The sequence below is a fragment of the Haemaphysalis longicornis genome, unplaced genomic scaffold, assembly GCF_048455015.1.
Source record: "Haemaphysalis longicornis isolate Haplotype H1 unplaced genomic scaffold, Haemaphysalis longicornis Haplotype H1 scaffold_1, whole genome shotgun sequence".
Taxonomy (NCBI): Eukaryota; Metazoa; Arthropoda; class Arachnida; order Ixodida; family Ixodidae; genus Haemaphysalis; species Haemaphysalis longicornis.
This window is the reverse complement of record NW_027526203.1, coordinates 297,022,748-297,049,624: the sequence shown is the minus strand read 5'-3', so window position 1 is coordinate 297,049,624 and position 26,877 is coordinate 297,022,748. Positions and strand designations below refer to the sequence as shown.

At 48.8% G+C, this 26,877-nt stretch overlaps 1 protein-coding gene across 19 annotated transcripts in view; it reads right to left on the bottom strand.

The window, feature by feature from the left end:
* The window catches only part of LOC144148562 (E3 ubiquitin-protein ligase MARCHF8-like), a 190,236-nt gene that overhangs the window by 32,323 nt on the left and 131,036 nt on the right, over positions 1 to 26,877 (bottom strand). The window contains exon 1 of one of the 19 annotated variants that reach the window (XM_077680179.1): positions 24,337 to 24,523. The exons of 16 other annotated variants lie outside the window; for them this stretch is intronic. The gene's annotated coding sequence lies outside the window, so the exon portion shown is untranslated. Of the gene's footprint in view, positions 1 to 105; positions 399 to 24,336; positions 24,524 to 26,877 lie in introns of those variants that run through there. 2 more of the 19 variants (XM_077680124.1, XM_077680150.1) reach the window with 2 other exon arrangements.

Here is a 26,877-nt window from a genome sequence, read left to right as displayed (position 1 = left end):
GTCACACTTCAAAGTAAAATCGCGCGCGAGGCCCACAACGCCCACTGCCAAAGCGCGCTGGCAGCGTTGTGAAGGCGCCCCCTTCGCGGTAAACACGGAACTCACGCGGCGTCAGCTTCTCCGTCAGCAGGTGCGTTGAACGGGGCGAAAGTGAGCGCTGCGCGTCCGCCGCACGCAGCAGCTGCCGTACAGGCGGGTTGACGCCACTCGCAAAGAACGCGCTGCGCCGACTGTGGGCCTCGCACCTGAACCCAAGGGCGCTGGAGGCCGTCTACCCACTTTGCATGCGCACATGCGTGAGTGGCGTGCGCAGATTCTACATCGCGCTGCGACGCAACTGAAGCGTCGGGAGCTGAAAGAGGCGAGCGAGCGAGCGAGCCTACAACGCCCGTATGCTGACACAGGAAGCTATCGTATACGTGGAAATGTCATTCAGAGTGACACATCGAACTCATTAAGTACTGGGCGCACCTATGGGCGCGTTTCGACGGCGCGGCAGTTGAAAGTCAAGCAAGAAGGAGAGAGAGAGAGAGAGAAAACATTTTATTGAGCATCTCCTTAGATCAGAGGATACTCGTGGCCACAGGCATGATTGATTGATTGATTGTCGGGTTTAACGCGCCGACGCAACGCAGGCGATGAGGCGCGCCGTAGTGGAGGGCTCCGGATTAATTTTGACCACCTGGGGATCTTTAACGTGCGCCGTAATCTCGTACACACGGGCGTTTTTGCTTTTCGCCTCCATCAGAAAAGCGGCCGCCGCGGCCGGGAATCGAACCCGCGTCTTCGTGCTCAGCAGCGCAACGCCTTAGCCACTGAGCCACCGCGGCGGGTACAGGCATGAGCCGAGCGGCGACTTCGGTAGCTCGGGTGAGCAGGGTGCTTTGCACGCCTGGGTCCGGGCTACGCAGTGCCTCCTCCCACTGCTCCTCGGATGTGATGAAGGGAAAGCTACTTTGAGGGCAGGCCCACATTACGTGAGGTAGATTGGCTGGGGCGCCGCATAGGGGGCAGTCAGGTGTGGGGTATATTGACGGGTGGATGTGTGTTAGCCTTGCGGGGTTTGGGAACGTGTTTGTCTGTAGGAGGCGCAAGACGTGGGCTTGCTCGTTAGTTCGGTTTTTTTCCGCCGGAGGGTAGACCCGGCGGCAGAGGCGGTAATGTTGCGTGATGTCATTGTAAGACACTAGCCTGTCCCTTGCAGATCTGGCTCCGTGGTTTGGATACAGGCTAGCTCCAGCCCGGATGGTGAGGCCTCGGGCCATTTCGTGAGCTGCCTCGTTTCCGTCGAAGCCAGAGTGCGCCGGTGTCCAGACAAGTTCTACGGGGGACAAGGGGGGATTTTGGTTCAACATTTTGAGTGCTGCTTTGGAGATTAAGCCGGCAGCAAAATTTTGAATTGCGGTTTTAGAATCTCAGATTACTGTGGTTGGGGTGGGTTGCAGTGAAAGCGCTATGGCTATTTCCGCCTCTCCCGCTGTCTCAGGACTGAGGGTCTTGACAGCTGCGGTTTCTAAAGGGGACCCTCCGGCGTTTACTGCGGCGATCGCGTGCCTCGTGGTGTCTATACTCAGCTGCATCAACATACGCGACGTTGGGCTTGCTTTCAAATTTTGTCTGAAGAGCTCGAGCTCTTTTTTCCCTTCGCTCTACGTGGTGTACGGGATGCATGTTTCTTGGGATTGGCCTAATGATCAGGTTTTCGTGCGCGTCATGCGGTATCGGGAGTGCGCCAGTTTGTTTAACAGGATGTTTGATACCTAAGTTATGCAGGATGTGTTCTCCTGTAGGCGTTTTGTATAATCGGCCGTATTGATTTAACAAGTGGGCTTCAATAAGTTCTTCGGCTTTATTGTACACTGCTAGTCCCTCGAGTCTGGCTGTGGACGTACACAAGGGCAAGTGAAGTGCGGATTTATATATTTTTCTTATTGATTCACTTTCTTCAGTTCTGCAGTGCTTGGGTTTAGATATGGTAAAGAATAATTTATTCTGCTGATGATAAACGCTTGTACCAGTCTATTCCTCTCATCTTCTTTCAAACCATGCGTCCGCTTGAAATTCGGCGAATCAGATCGATTGTTTGGTTGATATGTCTCTCGATTGTCTGAAAGAATTGAGTGTTTACCCTGTTGTTCTGGATTTGGAGGCCTAGGATTTTTAGTGATGAGACCTCTGGAATCCGATTGTTGTTAATGTGTATTTTAATGTCGGGGAGTTGCTGTTTACTTCGTTTAGGGGGGATTAGAAGGAGTTCAGATTTTTTTGGTGAACACGATAATCCTGCCTTCTTTGCTTCTTCTACTACAACCTGTGAGGCCTTCTGCAGAGTCTCCTCTATGTATGCGTCGCTACCGCCTCTCATCCACAGAGTAATATCATTTGCATAGAGACTAAATTTTAGGTCAGGGATCAGGCTTAGCTTTTTGGGAATGTTCAATATTGCCAGGTTAAATAGGAGCGGGGAGAGCACTGCCCCTTGCCCTTGCCTGAAAGTAAAATAGTGTTAAAGGTGACGCTTCCTATGTTAAGTACTGCAGTTCTGTTTGTAAGGAAGTTCCTGATGTAGTTGTAGGAGCAGCTTCCTGGGTTAGTTGATTCTAGCCCTTCCATGATGGCAGCGTGGGTGGCATTGTCAAAAGCCTTGGCAAGATCTAGTGCCAGGATTGCCGCCGTGTCTAGGCTATTTGAAGGAGTTATAATGTCATGAGAAAGCTGGAGCAGAATATCTTGCGTAGACAGTCCGGCCCTGAAGCCTATCATTGTGTGTGGGAGCTGCTGTGTATCCTGTATGTGCTGTGTCAGTTTTGCTATAGGATGATATGTTCCATTAGCGTTCCCAAGCGTGAGGTTAAAGAGATTGGTCTTAGGTGTTCGAGAGGTAACTGTTTGCCCGGTTTCGGAATAAATACAACTTTTGCGTGTTTCCATGCCTGAGGGATGACGCCTTCTTTCCAACACTGATTGAAAAACTTCGTGATGTTAGTAATAGACTCGTCATCTAGATTCTTCAACATCTTGTTGGTTATTTGGTCTGGGCCAGGGGCCGACCCTGAGCGAAGTTTAAGTACTGCCGCCCGCACCTCTACCTCCGTTATTTCCCTGTCCATCACCGGATTTGGTTGCCCGCCATACTCGGGGAGGGATTTTGGAGTTCCAAAGGAGAGGTAGGTTTTTCTGACTTGTTCTATCAAGTCTCCGTCAATGCCTGGGAAAGCTTGGATTATTTTAGTCAGTCTGTGTCTTTGGTCGGTTTTGCTCTGATCTGGGTCGAGCAGATGAAACATGGCAGCAAGCAAGAAGGAAAAAAAATGAGAGGGAAAGGAACCTAGTGTCGCTGCTTCTGTTGTATACATACGCACAATAGCCGGTTGTATATAGCACAGAATATTTTATTGTGGCTCCACCACGTCTCCACCAGGCAAAGCCGCAATTTATGTGCCAAAGAATCCGTCACGAGAAAGCTTCAGTTTCAACCATCGTCGTGGTTAGACGGAGGGGTGCATGATTTTCTGTGATAAGACAAATAGAATAATTGCTGGCATGCTCGAGTTGGACGAATCAAACATTAAATACTGAGGGGTTATCCACGCCTCGCGGCTTTAGCCATGCGTTGCTGGTGTTATATCTCTGGCGGTCACCGATACACGCTACCCAGCAGTCGCATTTGAGAGTCGAGGCGAACATGGACGTTGCGCGATACAGCCGCCCTAGGTATTAATATCGAAACAACAACCTCCGTAGTGCTTGCGATGAGGATAACGCGTACTTTGTCAAGTAATGATTTGTTATTCCACAAGGCAAACATGAGCAGGAAAAGTGTGCGGAAACGACTACTGAGGATTTAATGTATGCTCATCGATGGAGTAATCGGCGTTCGCAGAGACGCCAAGCAATCGACTTCCTGGATGGACTAAACAGCCGTCTCGCAACGATGTATTCTTACAGTGTAAAGGGGACAGGAATATCGAACACCATGCGCCTAATCGGACATTCTTGACTACCTAAGTTGTGACGGCTGTTGCGGCGAGTTACTCTGGAAAAAACCGCACCTTTCGCGAAAATAAAACCGGTCCAGTTACGCGTGTTTTTGATCGACAGATCTTGGTTGGTGGGAGACCGACAGATTTTATGGTGTATGTACCACAGCCAGATGGCCACCACCACCACCACATGTCGGAAACATGTACTGAGGCCTACAGGAGTAATCTGAGAATGCCAATTACACACACACACACACACACACATATATATATATATATATATATATATATATATATATATATATATATATATATATATATATATATATATATATATATATATATATATATATATATATATATATATTGTGAGCATTCGCGGCGTTACATTAATGGGATACGCAGTGCAAGCGATACCGCCACTATCATGGCCAGTGTGAGCACTGAGGGATACGCTTCCCAATCTCTTGAACTGACGCCCCATCGCCATTACCATCTGTAAATAATCATCAGCATCATCGTCGGTATCGCGCTTCCCGGTACGTTCGCTCCGAGGAGGACAATAAACGTCGTCTCCGAGACCTCGTCCCTCACTCTCTCAAGTGGTAGAGGTGCGGGGTATTGGTAACAGGTCGAAGTGGTGACAAGGCCCGACGGAATGGTGAAGGGGAACGACGTCGAACAGGGCGAGAATCGCGGGGATAGTCCATGGCGAGAGAGAGAGAGAGAGAGAGACGATCTTTCATAGAAAAGGATGACCACTGCTCACGATGGGCGAAAGGAATGAGGAGGCGGTAATAAGAGAAAATAAACAAATGCTGGTCGTTCTCAGTAACTGAATAACTGGGCCAGTTCTTGGAACCTGCAATTCATGGGCCAGTTCGTGGTGATTGCAATAGGGATTGTGCACGTTCGCCAGTTCGTTCGGGGGAGGACCAGCTCAAACAACCCGTGCTAGACCGCTTTTAATTAAATAAACTGCTATTTCATATAATAGTTGTGCATCAGTTTGTTGGGGATCGGGATGGGGTTGGGGCGAGTTCAATGTACGGTGCCTGGCGAAAGCTGGGCACCACCAAACTAGGTGTGTGAGGTCTGATGGAGTGGTGGTACAGCAGTAAGGGCATCGAGGGGGCAGGTGAGGGGTAAACCACTTGCGAAGTGTTTCGGGTGTGTACGCTGAATATGCAATATATTTGTTAATAAAAATTTCGCCTGAGCGGGGAATAGGAGGTAGGCGGCTGAGGTAGCCAGCTGGAGTTGGGGCTTTTAGACGGGTGCGTCGATCCGTCTTGTGCTGGTGAATGCGCATCGCTGGGGAGGGCGAGAGAGAAACGTTATTATTCAGACATACCTTCTGGCCGTCGTGCCACAGTCTTCATTAGGAGACGGCCGGTCCGTAGATCTCCCACAGTCCCTCACTAACCCGAACGAAGTGGGGCCGCCTAAATTCCTGCGTCGACTTCACGTCCACGCCATTAGTGCGGTTCAGCCTCTCAACCAAGCCTCTCAGTCATGGTAACAGAGAGAAGAAAACGACACTACGGGAACAGGATTATCAGGATGACAATGAGGGGACTGGCCGTGCTTTTGCCGTTGGTGCTACCCCTACTGCGATGAACTCTGAAGCGTCAACCTCGGCATCAGATTTAAAACGATGCCTTTAGACGTCATAATTGAGTTGAGTCGGTTATCAAAGGCCAGTTGTTTCAAATAAAACTAGCTTGTACGTTTACTCATGTTTTATTCATGTTCTCTTTAAAGGCTAACTGAAGCGGAAATTTTTACCTCTTGAAAGCCCTATTTCAGTATAGTCTGACTAAAAATATTGCTAGGTACAAATATGACAGCACAAATATTCGCATGCACGCCGCAAGCGACAAGCAAAAAGCGGCAATTCTGAAACCGGAAATTGAGAGGAGCACGGCCATTGCGGCCAGGAAGTGACGTTGCAGCAGGCGAGCGAGCGCTCGGGCAAAAGCGAGCGCGCAACCTCTGCGCTCGCTCGCGCTGTAGCCCCGGGGATGGAATGGACTGGGAAAACATTTAATTAGCATCCCATTTGGCAGGGTTGGGCGGTGTTTCGCCGGGTACTTTTGCCGTGATGCTTTAGCTCCCGGCACGATCAGCAGGGCTGGTACCTTTGGTCCAGGGCTCCAATGGGCTCTGTTGCATTGCGTGCCCACTGAACCAGACCGATCTGGTCTTCGTAGAGGCCGATGGCCAGTAGTGCCTCCCACTGCTCCGCGTCAGGGTTTCTCATTTTGGGGACAGTCGGGAGAAGCGCGCCGGCGCGCAGCTCGACTGCGCATGGCTGGCCGGCGCACCGCGAGCCGGCGGGAATGTTCTTCCGCTTCATGGCTGTTTGAGCAATCTACTTGCAGCTGCAGCGTCATCTGATTGATTGTGGGGTTTGACGCGCCGACGCAACGCAGGCGATGAGGCGCGCCGTAGTGGAGGGCTCCGGATTAATTTTGACCACCTGGGGATCTTTAACGTGCGCCGAAATCTCGTACACACGGGCGTTTTTGCTTTTCGCCTCCATCAGAAAAGCGGCCGCCGCGGCCGGGAATCGAACCCGCGACCTCGTGCTCAGCAGCGTAACGCCTTAGCCACTGAGCCACCGCGGCGGGTTGCAGCGTCATCTGCTGTGGAACTATTTTAAACTTGTACTGCTTAATCAGGCTTTTCACGCGGGTACAAGTCTTGTCCCAGTTGATTTGGTGGTGCCTAGTGTACGTTTGAAATGAATTTGGCCGAGGTGAAACTTTGCTGCAATTGGCCTTACGTCGTTGAACTAGAACCGAGTTAGACCAACAAAATATTGCGCCATATTGAAATTTCCCCCCAAAGGCACATGATAAATATCAGAGTACACTTTTAGGTTATTTAAATCGCCTTTGAAATTTCTGCTTAAAAGTTTTCTGCATCGAAGAGAATAGCGAAAGCAGGTTTGGTACTGTGTACCAACTTCTTTAGCTCCCCGTTTTACTCTTAGCTGTTCAGGGAAGCTGAATTTCGGGTGGTGGGACTTCACAACCTCATGCTTCTTTCTCGCAGTACTATTGTGTTTGCGCCAAGAAAGTTCTATGATCCTTTAAAGCCACTGCTTCTATGATAACGCCTCGAGCGCTGCCTGTAGGGGCGACACTGAAATCCCCCTAGCGGCCCGTTTCGAAAGCAGTCGCGGGAGTCTTTGGCCCGCTCACCACTGTCGCCGTTGCTTTTGCGGCGCGTTCGCGACTGATACTTTCCGTTTGTACGCGCTAAAATACACATTTATGTGCAGCAGTCCCTCTGTTCGCAAATGCGGTGTATTTACGAGAGTGCAAATGCTTTTGACGCGATCTTAGTGTGGTACATTCGGTCCGCATAAGCGCCAGGTGTGTGTCACAGGCCGGCGTCGCGAAACCGGCATATGCATGGAGCCGATTGTAATTCCACTGCCCTGAAATTTACTAACGGTACCTCCGTAAGCAGCGTTCGTTCCGGTGCTCATGCTAGGGCTATACTGCGACTATACTACGATGTAAATCGGTTTCGAGTGCTTACATAATATAGCAGAGCACTCATACCTGACAGCACGCCAGTAACGCTTCGTATCTCAGATATTGATCACTACCCTAAACAAGCCAATGTGGCATAAATTTGACGGACATTCCACGCAATAAGTACGATGGATAATGAAAAATTACACGCCGTGGTCAGCACAAAGCTCAGTCGTCTTGTCGCGAGGTGAACCCTCGCAAACAGTCATCATCTGCTACATATATCCCCCGCTAATATCCCCGTCCGTGAGAAAACACTTCTTCGAAACATCGCCATAAGACACAGGAAGCCTGCAGAATCTAGCAAAAATTGAAATCAGAGGGTCTTATCAGATACCACCCTCTTCAAATGACACCTTTTATCGATTGTGAGCTTGCTTACTGTATATACTTCAAAAATTGTGTCCGCCGAGTGATCAGCTGTTCGTTAAAGTCGAAAAACAAAATAAAAGTGAACGCGCAGCTCGTGTGTGTGAAAACTAAAACGGTCATCCCTTGATTTCACTCCGCATTTGCACACAGCGATAGTTAAGCGCCCTCCCCTCCTCGACCCACCCCTTTCTTGGAAAATATCAGTGCATTTCGCATCTAGTTGGTCTAGTGAGTCCTACCTTGCTTAAAAGACGAACGTCTCTAGCCTTTCCGAAGCTGCATTGGGTTTTTTCATTCCCATACGAGCTATTCTGTTTCTTATGGACTTGCAGACCATTTATTTTTGCGCAGTTTCATTAATTCTCCTTGGTCCTTGCTATCAGGCGGTAGTGGGCACATATTCGACGACCCTATGACTTGGAATATATATTCGCGTGGCCTCTATTCCTACAAAAGGCACAAGTGGTTGTCAGGTATTAAGTAATCACATTCCCGAATCATATTTTTCTAAGACGTATATATTCGAAGCAAAACCGCATTCGTTGTCCGCGCTGCAACACTAAACCAACCTCTCACTGTGCCAGTATCAGGTCTAAACGAGACGACAATAGAATTCACTTGCGCCTGACATATTCGGAGGTGCCAGTGGTGATATGCTGCTGCCATCGCCGACGCCCGTAAGAACGGCGAAGAAGCGCGCAGTACAGCGTCCCCGAATAGCTCTTGTTGGCGTTAGAGCACTCTACCAAAACGCAACTGTTTTTTGAAGTGCCCTAAACGTACTATTTGCTTAGAGACATCCCCATAACAAGTTGTTTATGGCGCGGAAAGGCAAACAGAAGGGAAAGAGAACCAAAACACTGCGTGAGCCGCAATCAGCTGAGCAGCGGTCATCCTGTAAACGCCGCAGAGAAGCGGCGGCAGGCGGCGCAGCGATCGTGAAGCTCGAGGCGTATAGAGCGATTTCACCAAGCGAAACGCTACGGTGGCTGTCATTTCTGTCCTTCTGCACTTCTAGGAGACAACCTGGTGATACGTAATGTAGCTGGTAATGTAGCAGATACATGAAAGGAATATTAAGCTTGAAACAATGGATTCACCGAGCTGTTACGTAATCTCGTAGGGTACGCTGCCTACCGGGGCAGCATCAATAAACAAATCAATGAAGTGCTTACAGAGTAAGTACCAGGAGGGTCTACCGCAAAACGTTAGTTCCCGTGCTCTGAATCCTGTGTGTGTAACTCCGAAGCCTCCTAATGCGTCACATACCCACAGAGTAACACATACCCGCCGTGGGGCATTGGTCAACACGTCATAAGCAGCTGCTTTCGCACAATATTCTGCTTTCGCAAGACATTCCGCGGTTAGGGCAGCCAAACGGTCTGTCGTTTTCTTTTTTACGTGAATCACTTGTGCATATTGCATCAACTGAACCTGACAATGTCGGTCAGGCATGGCGGTCACGCGTACTCGCAGTTTTCCTGCAACGCTACGCACAACTGGTACATGTGGGCCCACGCCGGCAAGTGGGACCGCAACAACCACCGTAGCGAACCTCCCACTGTACATCACTGGCCAAGCATAGGCACAATTCACTTCGACTGCCCCTGCCTATTCGGCAGGGGCAGTCGAAGTGAATCGTGCAGCCTTGTGAATCGTGAAGCCAGGGGCAGCCCTTTGTCGGCTTAAAGGAACCGTAAAGATAGCATACGACCTCAGTTTAGTAAAAAAATGCCGCCATGGCGGAATAACAAATATTCAAAAATTTCAAACAGCAATTTCAAAGGGGATTTAAATAAACTAAAAGTGTACTTTACGGAAGGTTTTAAGTTTTAAGTTGTAAGTTTTACGGAAATCGGATTTAATAAAATATTCAAGCAGAGACTAAGGTGCGGTGCGTCGAGGAACTTTCCGCAGTCGCCGAACGACTTCATCGGGCGAATTCCGCGGATTTTTCTGTTACCGTTAAAAACAAACGCAAATTTGGGGGAATAACGTGCTGCCGACTGCCGGAAATAATGGGCTGCCGGGTCCGACATCGTGCAAGCGATGGCGAAGTTATCGCCGTGGAATATTTTCTGGCTAAAAGGCGCTTGTAATCACCATTTACGACTACACGTAATTTTCAGTTCCTATTATGCCAAAATGAGTCTTTTCCGTGGTGAAGCGCGCATAAATGAGCTGGACTGGCTTTGGAACAAAAACTTGATTGGCCTGTATGCTCCGAAATTTTTTTTTTCAGAATATTGTAGGAGAAAGGTCATCCCGAACACCATTTTGACAAACGATTGTCGTGTCTACAACTTAATTACGTTCAAACAAAAATGTTATATTCAAAAGTGTGCGCCGGGTATAACCTTTAGAAAAAAAAAAGACCTTTGTGCGTCCTGTACGCCTGCCAGTGCAGCTAAGTCACATCTGGGCCTGAATATGCTATACATGTCATATATTACATGTACGTTGGCTGAAACATTTAACGTGGGCTGTCTGAGTGACAGCTGAGCGGCATGGCATGTTTTCGAACACGACCTACGCGAGTCAGAGGCCTGTCGCTTTCACGACCGCACCCACGATTTAGCGGTGTTGGTGGCTTATGGTTCGACTCAAAAATTCTCAGACGAAGACGACTACAAGAACGCAATGCTATTATACAAGGCTGGTGTTGCTTTCAACTTCTGCTCCCCCACAGCAAAAATTATCATTATTAAAGCAAAGCTTTATATGGCTACGCGGAAAGAAAATCCAGTGGTCCCGTGTACGGAGAAAACTCTTCCGGCGCAACTCCATGCGCGTGCGCGAAAAAAAAAAAAAAAAGCAGGTTGGAGAGGGGTTAGAAGGAAGAGGAGAGGGATCGGCTCTCTCGGATCTCTCTCGCCGAAGAGCGCGCGCGTGCGCAGGGAGCTAGTGCGTGAAGCACAGGTCAGGCGACAAGGGTGTGCAGCGGTGCGGGCGGAGCAGCGTCAACGTGGCAATGGCAAACACTGGCCGCACGTTACTTCGGAATGAGTACTCGCATACTTATGTCTCGAGTACTCGCAGTACTCGAGACATACTCGCGTGAAGCAGGCGCGGAAACGAGCCCGTCTACACCGTGCCGATGCTGCAGCCCGTAACAGCTTCAGCTTTGCTGGGTAACCATCTGTACGGAGTCCACGGGCATATTTTTAATTGCTGTAAACTGTTAACAGCCAACGTTCCCTCGCTGGTAACTCCGTATCGCTACCTTCCCTGCAGCATGTGTGTGCTCAGTGTGGAGTACCCTTTAAAGGCAAGCCTTGTGATCACGTAACGGGCACAGTGGCACGAACATCACGGGCGGCAGCCGGCACCTTCCCCGAAATAGCCAACGCCGTAAAACTCGTGGCGAGAGCCGAAAGCAGCAGACCAATTAACGTGCGGGAACAAGGGCGCCAGCGTTGATATCGCTAGCGTTTCCCAACCTCACTGAAACTTCCCAATAAGTCAACCAAAAGTCATGCACCCCTCCGTCTAACGACGACGCTGGTTGAACGCGAAGCTATCTCGTGACTGATTCTTTAATTGGGCAGTCCAACCCTGCGAGTGTGTTCTACTCTGGAGGTACGCACCACTCTTCTAGAATACCCACAGCCACTCTCGGGTGTTTACTCCGTTTGGGGTTGGGGTGTACGGCGCGAATCGGTGCCTGCTGCTTGGCGTTCGCTTCGACCATGTCGAAATGGAGAAATCGGATAGACGCCGGCCTCATAAAGCGAGGGACCCAGGTTCGATTCCGGCCACGGGAAGCGTTTTTACTGCGAATCAGTACACGTCTAGTTTTACAGTATACGTCATACCTCCAGTTTTCCTTACAGTGAAGCCGATTTACTCGGTGCTGCTCGGGGGCTCCTCCTCGCCACCACCGACCCCTCTTTCCCAACTGCTATTCCCTTCGTCACCACCGACGCTTCTTTGACAAGTTGCACAATCGGCTGACAGCAACGGTTGCGCCGTTATCACACGATTTCGGAGTATCAACAGGAGCGCGAATGGGAGTAAAAACGCCCGAAGGCCACGGAGGCCGCAGAGGCCGCGGAACATGCAGTCGCCGCAGTTGCAGCCTCAAGTTCCACCTCCCCGAATAGCTGTGAATTCCTCCCAGTTGAAGAACACTTGCCTGGTTGGAACGCCGGCGTGAGCCCATAATTCTTCTTCAGCTTACAATGCTTTGCGAGAGACATTTTCGCCGGTGTAGTTCGCGCCTAAGTATGCGCCCATCGCTGGTTGCCGGTTTATGCGTGCACAGGTTGGGGGTGGAGGGAGGCATGCACAGCAGGGCTTAATGTCGCTACCGATGCCATACCCGTTGTTGTGGTGGGAGATTTAAACGTGGGAGTCTCATGGCTCAATGCGCCCTATCGCTGTCCTCCGTAATCGAGCGGTTTAGGTCTATGTTGGTGTGCTGCACCGACAGTAAGACGCCCACGGTGTGGGTGAGGAAAAACGGACAGCCACAAGTTTGTAGACTAGAAAAAAAGCTTGAGGCCTTCCTGGCACGGACGCATGTCGTTCGCCTAGAAGAAGAAAAGCGGGAATTGAAGCGTCGGGAATTGAACAGAAGCGCGAATGGGCGAGATAACGATGGCAAGCCGCTGTCGCCGCCATTGCCGCGTCATCTCCCAGCTCGTTGAGTTAGCCAATATTACTTCTTCAGCCTAAAACCAATGAATACTTAAAATATCTAGCATGCGGCTAGTTTTTACCGCTACAATAACGTGGTACGCAATACGTCGCACAACACTCTGGTCTGTAATTATTCAGAAGGGAGCCGGCCATAAAGTTACGCTCACGTCTGGGCCCCCCGTGGCCGACGGCACAGTGGGCGTGTGCCGGAAAGCTGCACTGTTAATACTGAGACGCACGACGGCAGAAACATCAGAAGATGTGCGAAAAGAAGACGAATTACGCGTATGCCGAAGCTTGATGAGATAGCATGATGGCTAGAAAAATGAGGAACGGGTAGCAACGAGTACCGCGATGACTGTGGTGAAGACACAAGATGAAATAAAGTGGCATACATGCGGTCGTCGACCGCTATGAACCCATCATGGACTTCCGCCGAGGCTACACGGGCGCCGATGGTCGCCATCAAACGAGTGCGCGATGCTAAATAGCTATCGTCTTCTAGCCATAAAGCACATTTTCGAGTTAGCGCATTGAGGCTTCGATATTAGAGTTACATATTTACCCCAACGGACAAGCACGCCACAATTAGTGCTAGAAATGTGCTATCCAAGTAATTTCACTGCCGTTTGCTTCGCATGGCGCAGCTGCAGCGGCGGCGCCATATAATTTGTATTAAAACTTCCATTCCGAATTAACTATCCTGTATGAAGAAATAAATACTGTTTTTCTTTGCCTGTTGTCTGTACATTTGATTGCTTGATGTCAGCCTTGCTTATATTCACAATGTAAACTCTTGTCTTGACTGTATGCTGGTAGTATGAATAAATAAAGTTGTAGTAGTGAATAAGCTGAAGTTCAGCGCGATTACGTAGTCGCTTCAGCGGCTAAAAGTGGTACGGCTTGTTTTAAGGTATGTGTAATGGTACGCCAAAGACGGCATTCGGGATCCTGTTGTAGCGGCCCATATATTTGAAAGAACCAAACATCAAAAATCTCAAACGTTTCATTCCACTATGGGTTATTCTTAAAAAAAAGTGCAGCTCGTCACGGTTACGGAAACGGCGGATAAGGATGGTATAATGTTTTCCGATGCGCGCACAGTAATAGAAACCACATCGTATGTTTCGAATTACTGCTTATATCCAACAGTCTGGACATTAATTACCCTGAAAAGTTTTGTGCTTGCTGAGCATTTCGTACATAGAATTATTGATCACGTTGAGCTAATTTTCTATCGCCTTCGAGTTGGATATACTCGCATTCCACTGTACTGCAATGCAAGGCTATCGCCATTTGTCTAAACGATAACGCCTGTACGCGTGCGCGCAACAGTGACGCCCTCGTTTTAAAACTGCGATCGCTAATTACGTATGGCGAGGAATGGCATGAACCTGGCAATAAGAAGCGGACGCAGCAGCAGGGAAAGCCCTGGTGCATGTTGGGAGCCCCGCTCAAAACTGCTCGAAATTCGGCCATAAACTTGGAGCAGACAATGAGGTCTCTGCCACGGATACATCTGGTGCGATCAATGGGTTATAGGAAAATTCGCGAGCAAAAAAAAAAAAAAGAAAAGGAAAGAAAAACCACGCGGGCTTGTAGGCTTTCAGCCTTAGGCGCTGCTTGTAGGGAGAGCATCAGGCGCGCCCCTCTGGCAATTGTGGACGCGGGCCCGGATCCAATAGCCCGAGCCAAAGCGCGGCTCATTCGGCGGCAAGCGATTTCTCTCGAACGCCTTGCTGACGCGATCCCGGTTTAAAATTGCCTCTCGCTGCGTTTCTGGTGGCCCAACCGGGGGAAAGATTCATTTGGGCTGTCCGAGACGACTGCGCGCTCATTGTAGAAATTCTTGGCTCCCTCCAATTTGGCGCTCCGGGCGGACGCGATATCTGCCCGGACGCGTTCTCTGATGGGCAAGGGCTGAGAGCGTGGCCGAGGAAGAGAGCGAGAGGTCACAGCTCTCTTGCTTTGCCCGCATCGCGTGTTAATTGAAGGCGATCGCCGAATCGATGGATACTGTCTTCGCGTGAGCGTTGAAACCGCCTTCGTCAGCCGTGATTCGTCGGCCTATATACGCGGGGCCGAAAATTGATGGGGACAAGGGAGAAATGTCTCTTGCACCGGAGACTTTACACCCAGTTTCGCGGGAGCTGGAAAATTGCGACCAGCGGCGATAAGTAATGGACATTGAATGGGCTTCATAATGGCGTCGCCGTGCGACGACGAAAAATAAGGCGAAAATAGAGCAAGGACGCAGTTAAATGTTTCACCTTGTGGTACTGATGTATTACCCTCCGGTTCGGCGTGTATTTCTACAGCGTTTGTCTTTTCTTTTCACAGCATTGACCACGCGGTACATACGCCAAACGTGCAGGCGGCGCCGTATACATGGCGGCCGGGCATTTTCTGTTGAAACCGACCGATAAATGCAGGGCGGAGACATTTTTAGAACTGCGGTTAAAACTCCCCCCAAAAAGAAATGTCGGTTTATTTGAGGCCACCATACTTTCATGCTGATTGGCGATCTTCGGCGGGGCGGTTTCGACATCGTGTGACGTCACGCAGCACGTCAAATCGCACAAGTCTGCCGACATTAGATGCCATCGCGCGTTTCCCGCGCTCTTCAAGCCTCCCTTCACTCGTGCAAAGAACATGATTAATGCTTCCCTTCAACCTGCGCCTGGGTTTCCTTTGTGCTTCCTACACGCAGACATGCAATTCAAAGTTTTGTTGCTCATAATGGTCATTTATCCGCCACTGTGCTGTGCCATGGTGCGTGGTTCTTCCTTTTTCGTGTTTCATGAGTCGTAAATGTTAGAAATAAACATGTAATACGTTTTACTAACGATTTCAGATTTCAAATACCACCACTTAATTTCAGAACGTCATACGGGTTGGCTGCATGTTCACTGTGACACAAGACCGAACCCCACGAGGGTGTGGCAAAATAAGGTCATTTCAAATAGTAAAAACTCGTTAATTGAAACTCGGTTAATTTGAACTTACAGTTAGTTCTAACTGACGCCCGGGTTACGGCGCAACACTGTGTATTTCAGTGGAAAAAGCCTCCGATAATTCGAACGCGTCGGCATTCACAACGGTTAATTCGAACTAGCAGCCCCCGCCTTACACCGCACCTCGGAGATAGAAATAGACCCCTAGTGAGTACAGTGCGTTGCAAAACCAAACCAAATTTACCAGAGACGCAAAACAACAAATAAATGGCGTCCTATAATTTGGCATGAAGGCTCGCTGCTTATGTGAATGCATTCCGGTGCTTGTTTCTGACGCATGACTGACTGATCACTTAATTTCATTCGCCGTTAGGGCTACATTCAATTAATTCTCGAAATCACCGGCCGCATCAAGCGTAATTGTCGCTTACAAGTCCAGATGTGGTTTCTCTGGTTTCTACGCGCGTAGCGCGTTTAATTCGAACTAATTTATGATGCCCTTCGAGTTCGAATTAACAAGTGTTTACCGCTTTACCTGACCCTTATTTTTATTTTTACTATTGTTTCATCCCAATCTCACATTAAGAGCCCGAAAATTGAAAAAAAAAAAACATCGCGCTCAGTTAAAATACAGCACGTATATAACAATAGACAAAACCCGGTAACCTTAAATGTAAACAAATCTTTGCCGAAAAAAGCAGAAAATCACATTTTACAATAAGAGCAGAACAAAATTACGAAAATACCTAAGTACTCCTTGTGATGTAGTGAATGCGATACCATTAGTGCCCACTTGTCGAACGTGTCATTATTATATACTTCTCAGTAGATGTCGCATCATGGCGCTGCTAACGTCAGGGTGCTAATGTCAGGATGCTAACGTCAGGCTTCTAACGCTACTAGCGTAAGGTACTAAAAGGGAAAAAGGCGGTAATTCACATTCGCTAAATCACCCGCCGCGGTGGGTCAGTGGCTAAGGCGTTGTGCTGCTGAGCACGAGGACGCTGGTTCGATTCCTGGCCGCGGCGGCCGCTTTTCTGATGGAGGCGAAAAGAAAAAACTCCCGTGTATACGAGATTTCGGTACACGTTAACGTTAAAGATCCCCAGGCGGTCAAAATTAATCCGGAGCCCTCCACTACGGCGCGCCTCGCTGCCTGCGTTGCGTCGGCGCGTTAAACCCTGCAATCAATCAACCAATCAATCAATCAATCAATCAATCAATCAATCAATCAATCAATCAATCAATCAATCAATCAATCAATCAATCAATCAATCAATCAATCAATCAATCAATCAATCAATCAATTAATCAATCAATCATCATTCGCTCAATCATACAAGAGAATTATGAAGAACGGTTTAGCGAGTGGGGCAACTCACGTGCATACAGATAAAAAAAAACTAAATTCGAAGAAACTAAACTGAAAATAAAAAAAGCCGAATAAAATGTTCCTTGCTAATTCGGCCACAGGCTCGGATGAGATAAGGCTGGCCAACCTGCAGGGCCCAAAAAACCAAAGCACAACTGATTCGAGCAATCGAAAAATTGATAAAAACTAAGCACGTAAGAGCAAGATGAAGCTGATATATAAAGGTAAAGGAGACAGAGCTGATGCCCGCTCGTACAGGCCTACAGGCTGGCAATGCAAGTCATAAAAGCGGAACTACAATCATGGATAGAGGGGAACGGCATACTGGGACAACTACAAAATGGATTCAGACGAGGCAGGCGCTTAGGGGACAACCTATTTGTCCTAACCCAATGCATAGAGGTGTCAATAGCTCAAAAACGATCATTATGGATAGCATTTCTGTATATAAAGGGAGCCTACGGCAATGCAGATAGATAACTTCTATGGAGCCTACTTGAGCGGGAGGGATTAGGCCAGGACTGTATATAGCTGCTGCAAGGAATTTAGAATGAGAGCGAGGTGCAAATTACCGGGGAGGACCTTAAGTGCACCGAACCGGTAGTTACAAATAGAGGTTTAAAGCAGGGTTGTCCTTTGTCACCATTGCTGTTCATGCTGTACATGGAAAGACTAGAAAGGAAGCTTGAGGACAGTAAAATAAGTTTCACTCTATGTTATAGCCGCAAAGGACATGAAGTGGAACAACATATCCGGGGACTGATATATGCAGATGACATAGTATAGCTGGTAGTGAACAGTGTCTGCAACAGCTCACAGCTATGTGCGGGGAAGTAGCCACTGAACTGGGGTTAGAGTTTATCACAGCAAAGTCGGGAGTTCTGGTCTTTAATGACGACGTTCGTAAAGAAACGGTATTCGTTTAACAAGCAAAAATACCGCGGGTAACGAAATACAAATATCTGGGCATATGGATAAATGAAGGCGAGGCATAACTAAAACCGCATGATTAGCATTTAAGAATGAAAGGAAAAAGAAGCGCCTATATCACAAAGCACAGAGCACTATGGAGATACAACAAATATTAAGTATGTGAGAGGAACCTGGGAGGGTGTAACGGTACCGGCACTCACCTTTTCAAACGCAGTAGTTTGTGTCAAACCAGAGATCCAATCAGGGCTACAAGTGAACCAGAGGGCGGCAGGTCGATTGGCATTAGGAGCCCACAGCAAAACAACAAATGAGGCAGTGCAGGGAGACATGGGATGGGCTTCCTTTGAAGTGAGAGAAGCGCAGTTGTGAAGAACGACTTAGAAATATTGATGTCCATGGGCGGCCAGTGTTACGGTATCTTCACACGAAAAGCGAGGACACACAGTGGAGAGAAACAAAACCAGAAGGCTTAGGACAAAGTGTATGAAACCTGAAAGCGCAGGAGAAACGACCAAGGCAATAAAAAATGAAGTGAAAGAATCGAAGACAACGAACGGAGAAAAAAGGATAGACGCAAAGGAGTCCTTATATATCTACAGAATCGGGAAGCGGGATATCACGAGGAAAAAGTTCTTTGATAATACCAGGGGGAGTGCATTGCTTTTTGAAGCCCGGGTGGGTTGCTTGCGAACAAAACTCTTAAGAACTGTGCGCAAGTTGCGCGCAGGGAGGCAGAAACCATACGACTTATTGTAACGGAGCGCAAAGGTATCCGTCCAATCCTCAGTGAGGGAGACATCCAGCTTCCGAAGCCCTTAGCTTTTAGGTAGCGGAAAAGTTAATTGGAAAGCAGTAGAGGTTAGTAAAAGAAAGTTATAATGTTGGTTAGAATGTTGAGAGCAGAGAAGAAGCAGGGAAGACATCCGAACAAACAAGTCAGACTAGCACAAAAATACCATAAAGGGTATTTTCTATGGCAAGGCTATTGTACAGTGGCGTTACGACTCAGGTCGCTGCGCAACGCCACCCCGTTACAAAGGGGAAGCCGCTAAGCATGATCATCATCCTTATGGCTCATACCCGTTTTCGCATCGCCAAGCAGAGGACACTTAGCTAGGACGTACTTTACTACTCACCCAACTGCTACTCGTGTAATTCTCAGCAGCTTAAATCACTCATGTATACGCCTCAGTGCATGCCTTTAACAACACACGTTTATACGTGGAGGAAGACCACAACTTATTCACTAGGTCCGCTTTTAGCCATGATGCCGTAGTGGCATTTGCGAATGAGTGCTCTCCGCGTATTCCGGAGGCCCTGGGTTCGAAACCCATTGAGACAAAAATGTATCCTTCTTCTTCCAGCCCCGTAAAACTTTACTTTTAATCTCTCTTCGTCGTCGGCCATTTTGTCTGGCGTCTTTCAGCTACGCCGGATTAAGGTGGTCCGAATTCACAGGAAAAAGAAAAACGGGAAGCCTAAGCCCTATATACACGTTAGCGGCAGTTCACATCCGTTCGGCCATAGTTTCGCCGCCTGCAGCAGGCGCAATAACTGCGACTGAAGTGACGCCATCGCGGTTACAGCCAATGCGTAACAGTCGCGACAGGACGTGCGTCTGTGCAGGAGGCCCATCACAAGTTTCGGGACGGGGGCGGCCACGCGTCTTCGCTTGCAGACCGTTGCACGCTTCCGTCGCATCACCGTTATTTTAAGCGCCGCAAGGTGAAAGCCGTTCTAGAGTGGCTGTAGGTGAAAGAGAGAGAGAGAGAGAGAGAGAGAGAGAGATAGAGAGAGAGAGAGAGAGAGAGAGAGAGAGAGAGAGAGAGAGAGAGAGAGAGAGAGAGAGAGAGAGAGAGAGAGAGAGAGAGAGAGAACTATGACGCCCCCTTACTAAATTAGGCGGGATTGACTAGAAATGCCGGTAATGCGATTTTGCTTGGTTGCGCGTGATGTCAATGCGTGTGCCGAAGTCCCCTAAATGGGCACCATTATAACCCGCTCCCCACCAACGCGAGGGGGCGCATGTTGAGGCGTAGTGTGACAAAGATTTTTTTTTTGTCCATCTACATCGACGACCATGACGAATGACTCCGGCCGAAGTAGCATTAACAACTTCGCTGCAACAGGTTGTTGAGAAATTTGACGAACCAAGCACCCTTCCGTTTAGGCCGATTTAAAGGGCTCCGGTCAGGACCGCAGCCGTGTTCTGCAGACACGAGTCTCCCCGCGAATTCAGGTGGAGCCGCCGTATACAGCTGTCGTATTTTCTCATCTTGCCTTACTGGCCAGTTGCCTCGAGTGGGCGTGCACGCACACATGCCGTGGACGCATGGTAGGGGGCGAGATGACGTCGTCAGGAATTGGCTGTTTCGATCCTAGGTTTTCGGGAAATCCCGCGCGTGGAACCTGTCACCGGAGTAAACTTTAGGCGTCATTGCCTCACGCTAAATGAGAGCGCAGTGGACACGTCCCGTACAAGCTGTCGCTGTAGGCACAAACTAGAAGATTCTGCAGCATTGGAATTACGCCCCCATGGTGGGCGACTCAGTTCAGAATTATCGTGGAGATTTACGCAAGCGCTATACCACTGAGTCATTCACTGAATTCCGGGAAGTGTAGCAAGAAGAAGAAAGCATGCGTCCCCTCTGCACCGAGTGTATTAAACCGTGCGTGTTTTTTCTTCCCGTTTATTTCAGATGCGCGTGTTTTTTTTTTTTTTTTTTTTTTTTCATAGCACCTTCGAATGGCGTTCGCGACACACAAAGTCACTGAAGCAACGTTGGTCCGCAGGAGTTTTCTGCACCGCTGGGAGTTCTTTTTCCTCCGTCTTACAGCTATTGCACCTCTTTCGTGCCGCACAACCGCCTGGTAGTGGTGCTTCATTCGGTCCATTTACTCAGTTCTTGTTTTCATTGCAATGACAAAGGCAATTAAGGCCAACCCTACCCATACAGCCTATTCCACGTTGACGAAAGTGCAAGAAGGCGCTCTCTCGTGCATTTGTCGCGAACGATTTTGCGCGACGACGAACGTGAGACTTCTGCTACCGTGGAGGAAAAATGAACCAGAAGCGTGAATCTTGATTCATTTAGGGACAGACGACGCTGGAAAGGTGGGTAATGCGACACGTGGGCTACGGCTAACAGCCTCTCAGAGAAGCCGGGCAGGGAAGAATCGAGTGCCGTGTACTAATAAAGTCGCGGTGAGTTAGAGAAGACGGGGAACGGACGCCCCTAGCCTGATCCGTAAGCCCTTGTGCAGTCACCCGGGAGGCTCTCGCGTATACCTCGCGTTGAAATGAAATTTCCGTTACCAGAACAAAGAGGCTTCCTACCAACGACCAAGAATCAGGAAACTTTAGGTTTGGACAGGCTTTGCGCGACTTCTTCTGGTGGAGAACTGTGTTACAGGGCTTAACTCTCCGGATGAAACGTTTTAGAATCTTGTTCGAAGGGCCAAACTGCGGCTGTGATGCGCCATGGTGGGCTACGAATTGGTTTAGTTCACCGCTCTCACAGCGCATACCACGCGTCCTTTTTAACTTGTAGTTTTCTCTCTACCAAGAGCGATTTAAAATCGTAAGTGCAACGCAAGAATCTAGTTATACCTTAAATGACATAGTTCGGTTATGCGTGGCCCAAATTACAAGTGGTATTTTGTAACAGATTCAGATTGGGAATAGTCTTTAACAATTGCGCTGAGGAGAACATTGTCATCAGTGATACAGACTTCTGTTTTCTCCCGATTAAAAAAATAAGAAGTGCCCGGTTTTATTTGCGTAACGGTTTCAAAACGCACAAACAAATGCTGTATATCCTAATAAACACTTCGGGCCGCTAGGATTTACTACAACGTAGCCTGAGGTCCATGTGCGGGCAAAATGCACGGCGTGCCGTAAATAATGTAATAATTGCTATAAGCAACCAACCATGTTGGCTATAGAATGGAGCTGACTAATTAAAAAAACGGTCACTGTAGCCTATAGGCATTCCCAGCCTACCTAGGCTAGGAACGCCGAAATAGAACGATTTCGAGTGCTAAGTGACACGAGGGACCAGCGCAAGCTGTTTATAAACATCGGCGGGCCAATGCAACCATGTCCGCAGCGATATCTCAGTTGGCGGAAAGAGCAGTGGTTTGCTTTCTGCAGTGTCAGCGCTTCAGTACTGTTCTGAACGCACAGGGTTGGTTTTTGAGGATTGAAGTTGAAAGCTGACATGAATAGCGATTCGAAATCACCGAAGTGTCACATCTCAAATACCGGGCTCCAAGTACCGCCATAAAGTGGAAAAGTCGATCAAAGTATTTCAGTCATGCAAGACGACCAGCCGTGGGTCCCAGAAAATGTTCTTACAAATGGAACGTGCATGCACATCGCAGGAATCGGTACAACTACAACCAAATCGCAAGATATTTAAAGTTGGGCTTACACACCGAAGCTATGTACAGGTGCCGTCAAAAGTAATTGGAACATGGTCTCATTAATTTGCAGGAATTTCTCATTCCGGAAACTGCCGGCCTGCATCGTGTGCGTTTAAGGGTATCCTCCCTAATAGAAAAATCTTCCTGTAAACCGGTAACGGCTGTTATAAAGCCAGTAAGGGAAATATTTTGTGATATTCACAAATCCTTGTTCCAATTACTTATGACGGCACCTGTACATGAGGCTATGAAGTGCGTCATAGTGCTGATGACTAATTTAGACCACCTTACCGTCTGCCGTACTTTCGTAAGCGCAGGAGGCGTTTTTTATCGTGCTATTTCATATTTTTTTTAATTTTCACCGACGAGAAAAACATTTCGCCCAGGATGGGATTCGGAACGCGGTGGGCTGGGCTTAGCCATTGAAGATATTGTGCAGTTGGTAGAATGGCATTTTACAGGAAGGATTTTAAAGAGTGACAGCTTACAATCACTGCCATTCAAAAAGCGACATCCTACAGTTCAAGTCACATTTTACAGTAGCGGCTGTTAATTAGAAGCCTAAAATCACAACAGCGGCTCATGTAGGGACTTAGCTATAGACAAAAATTATCGTGTTAAATGAAAAAGAATAACGGGGATTTTCCGCAAGTCGTATCACACACGCTTAATCACATTAAAGGTCATGGGACCGAGCAGTCCATTATGTAAAATTTAACCGTGCAAAGGGACCGACAGTGTTCGGAATCAGTTGTGAAAGGTAATAATACAGTAATAATAAATAAAGGGTAATAAAAGGTAATAATAAATAAAAACGAAGCATGGGCGATCGATGTGCGGTAGTTGTGGTAATAGTAGTAGTAGTAGCAGTAATAATAATAATAATAATAATAATAATAATAATAATAATAACAATAATAATAATAATAATAATAATAACAACAACAACAAGAAGAAAAAGAAGAAGAAAATACCTAAATGATTTGGTAACCCATGCGGTCCATGCTTAAGCGTAGAACGCTCATTTTTTTATTACTCTTAGATCGCTTCGTTGCCCCAGTGGTTCGAGGGACGGCATACTGCCGGCAGCCGATGCGACTGCACTGCGGCACGGTGCTTCTTGAGATGTGGCAGGAAGAAGAAACGCGAAATGGAATAAAGTTTGCGACAAAATGTGCAGGCACGTCCCCTGCGCGCAATGACGCTCGCCAGAAAACCAGTACGTCGCGCGCTCGTAGACACAGTCAGGATGCGCGAGCGCTAAGTTGTGAAACTGATCCCAGCAGAGTAATCCCCTGGGCAATACACGTGGTGCCTGAAACTAGAACATCGGCTTGTCGCTCTTCGCCAAAGTTTCCTCATTTTACTCTCTTCGTTGCCGCCTCGTGTCCCGCGAGCCTCAATTCGAGGAAAAAAAATAATTGAGCGAAATTGTGTCCGTAATTCGGCACTTTTCCAGCGTGATTGCTCATCACTTGAGGAGCCAAAACTGAATGACATGATGGTGCGCACCACGTATGAAGGAACATCAAACTGCAAGAAAATGTAAACAGCAAGCCCCATCGTCCGGGCAAGACCATTCCATATAGACACAAAATGAACGTAGAACTAAAGCAAAAATCTCATTAGTGATAAGATTACCGAACGCGCGCACATGAAACAAAATCACCAAGGGCCACGAATCGTTGTTTCGCGGAATGTAATGAGGCTGCTAAGAACTAAAAAAACGAAACAGAAACGCAAATTCCGTGCGAAGCACAAATCACAGGACGGAAGACGACGAGTACTGGAGTTTCTTTTTCTTGCTGGCGCTTGAGAGCAACGCGTCATCAAGTTCTCGCTAGTTGTGCTACATGTGTACCGATTCAAAGCTTAACCAATATCGCACTGGCTAAGCCTTGAATACTGGACGCACAAGCGTCTCGTGCAGGAATTGTTTACCCACGGCGCGCGCGTGCGAACACCGCGGCCTGCTAGGTTTGCCGGCGGTTATGGGTGCCTGGCCCCAGAGGGCCCGCCGCCCGCAAGGCTGGCGACCGGTGGGACTTCCCGGCGGCTCTGGCAGGAGGCCGGCGCGAGGAAGATGCGAGGCTTCATACGGCGCTTACCGTCGCTTAGGGCAAGGTGGCTGTGGCAAGTTTCAGTAGAGGCGGCCGCCTTCGGAACCAGCAGGCCATCCGCGGCGGCGACGGGAGCGGGGACCGGCCGTCGTGGCTCGTGCAGCGCCGCCGCTCACCGTTCAGCGCGACGCATCCAGCCCGCGCTGGCCAGGGTCATTGCAGAGGTGCGTCGCCATATTGGCTGGCGAGCATTTTGCTGCCGGCGGCGGGTGGAAGACGCGCCGCCCCGTCGCCGATCGATAGCGCCGTGCTGAAGTCGGCCGCGGCCGGAGCGCGCCGCTTCGTACGTCCCGCACCAACCGCTCCTCGGAGCTCGGGCCGCGAGGGCCGCCTCCGGTGGCGGGACGCGAGAGCGTGGTGGGCGCTCGTGTTTGCTGCGCCGGGGGCAGAACTTACCCATTCGCTCACCCCCCTCCTCTCTCAGGCAGCGCAACTTCAACTGCATCCCAGGACACTGCCGACTCGCACCACCCTCGAGGAGAACGGTGCCTCCTCGCCTCACCTCGGTGTGGCGCCTGGCTCAACGTCAACAAAGCTAGGAGCGGAATACAGGTGCGGTAGGTAGCCGGAGGGCACTAACAGGAGCCGTTTAATGATCACGATGTGTGGTTGAGAAGCGCGGAGTGACAAGGGGAGACGGGAACGGCCGCATGCGGTGGACTGCGAAGGTCGCAGAAGACGGAATCCAGTAATAAAGATTGCAGTGGTTCGGCAACATGATGACGGGCGACGACGGAACTACTGCGGAGATAGTGAAGTTGGAAATTGCGGGCAAGGCGGTAGGACACCATCGATGACGACGCTGGAGCCAAAAATTGTAAGACGGGGGGTGGGGCTCACCAGCAGAACAAAGTAGACAGGAGGAGAGTGTCCCTATTTATGAAAAATAGCATGCACCTCCATTCGGGAGAAAAAGGCCGGCGTGCGTGCGCGCACTTGTAACATGCGTCCGCACAGTTCCCATGAAAGAGGAATGAACCCTACAACTTTTTCCTCTATCGTTTGGTTCACCAGAAAGTACTTAGCTGCGAGGAACAGCGGACCCATACGCAAGTGAGCCAAGCGCACTGTCGTGAGGCATCGAAGATAGGATATGCGAGGCGCAACTTGTCCTCATCGGCCAGCCTCCACGTGGGCGCCGGTGATAGTGTCATCGTGACGGCGATGCAGTGGTAGTAGCAGTACTAGTAATAAAAACTTTATTTTGCCCAAGAGTTGTGGTGATTGCGCAACTAAGTTATTCACCCAGTCATCTAGACAAAATAACGCTGTGCTACATGGCAGCCACAGAAGCGCATCGCAGCTGGCTCGCGGAGCGGCACAATTGGGCGCGTCTACGCCTTCTTCCGCAGTGACTTCGCTGCGCATTCTGAGCGAATCCTGCCGTTTACATGACATCGACGCTGCAGCAACTCGGTTCGCTGCTCTCCTGCCGCAGCCATGCGAACAAGGCCCGTAACTGAAACTCGTAGAGATGCCTGCGTTGTTCAGGTCGCGTTAAGGAACGGTAACGTTGAGAAAATCGAGACATGCATTTGAACAGATATTGCCAAAGTTTCCAGATATTGCCAAGTACGGAGGCTGCAATTCCAGTCTGGCGGTCAAGTCTAATGCACACTTCAGCTGCATTGCTAGGAATCTGGCGCCTGAGTTACCCTCCTTTTCTAATGTAGGACTGCCGGTAAACATCAACTACACTCTTTTGCTTTTTGTTATATTTCGATATTTTAAGAAAGTAAGCATTGTAATCCTTGCACTTCCAACTGGTAAGGCGAGAGGTTGCGATAGGATATTCCTAAACATAGTGCAATCTAATGTCGACATGATTTGCCCTTATTTAGTTAATATATTCAATACTGCTTACCGCTCTGGTAAATACCTAGATTTGCTTACAAAAAGCCAAAATTACGCCAGTTTATAAGAGTGGCGAACAGTATTTAAGCAATTATCGAGCAATATCAGTGCTTTCTATAATTAACTTGTGCTTTGAAAAGCTATTAGCAAAGCGAATTGATGAGTATTTAATAAAATATGGCCTTTTACAAAAAACAAACACGGTTTACGCCCAAACAAATCGAGTACTACAGCGGTTACTTTCGTTACAAATATTAACAACTGCTGAATGAACAGAAAATTGTTATCGGTGTTTTTCCGAAGTTATCTATAATCCCTTAAGCAGCGTGTACAGGTCGAAGTCGTCTGACTTTGCATCGACCTGGATGCAAAGTCGTCTGGCTGAGTGGAACGCGCGGCGTCCCACACAGGGGTTTATCTAGAATTTCGATTTTTTTCGGGGGGGGGGGGGGGGGTGTAGAAACTCTCCTGGGGGATGTTGGGAGGCTGTTGGGGGAGTGTAAAAATCCCTGGGTGGGGTGCTCGTAGTTGTGGAATCATTTTGGGGGGTGTTAGGGGGGTGTGTTAGGGGGGGGGGGGGTGTTGGGGTGGGGGTGCATAAATTCCTGGTACCAGACGGCTCCGTAGTGGGAGCTATTTTATTTTCACTGCACATAAATGATCTTCCACTTTGTA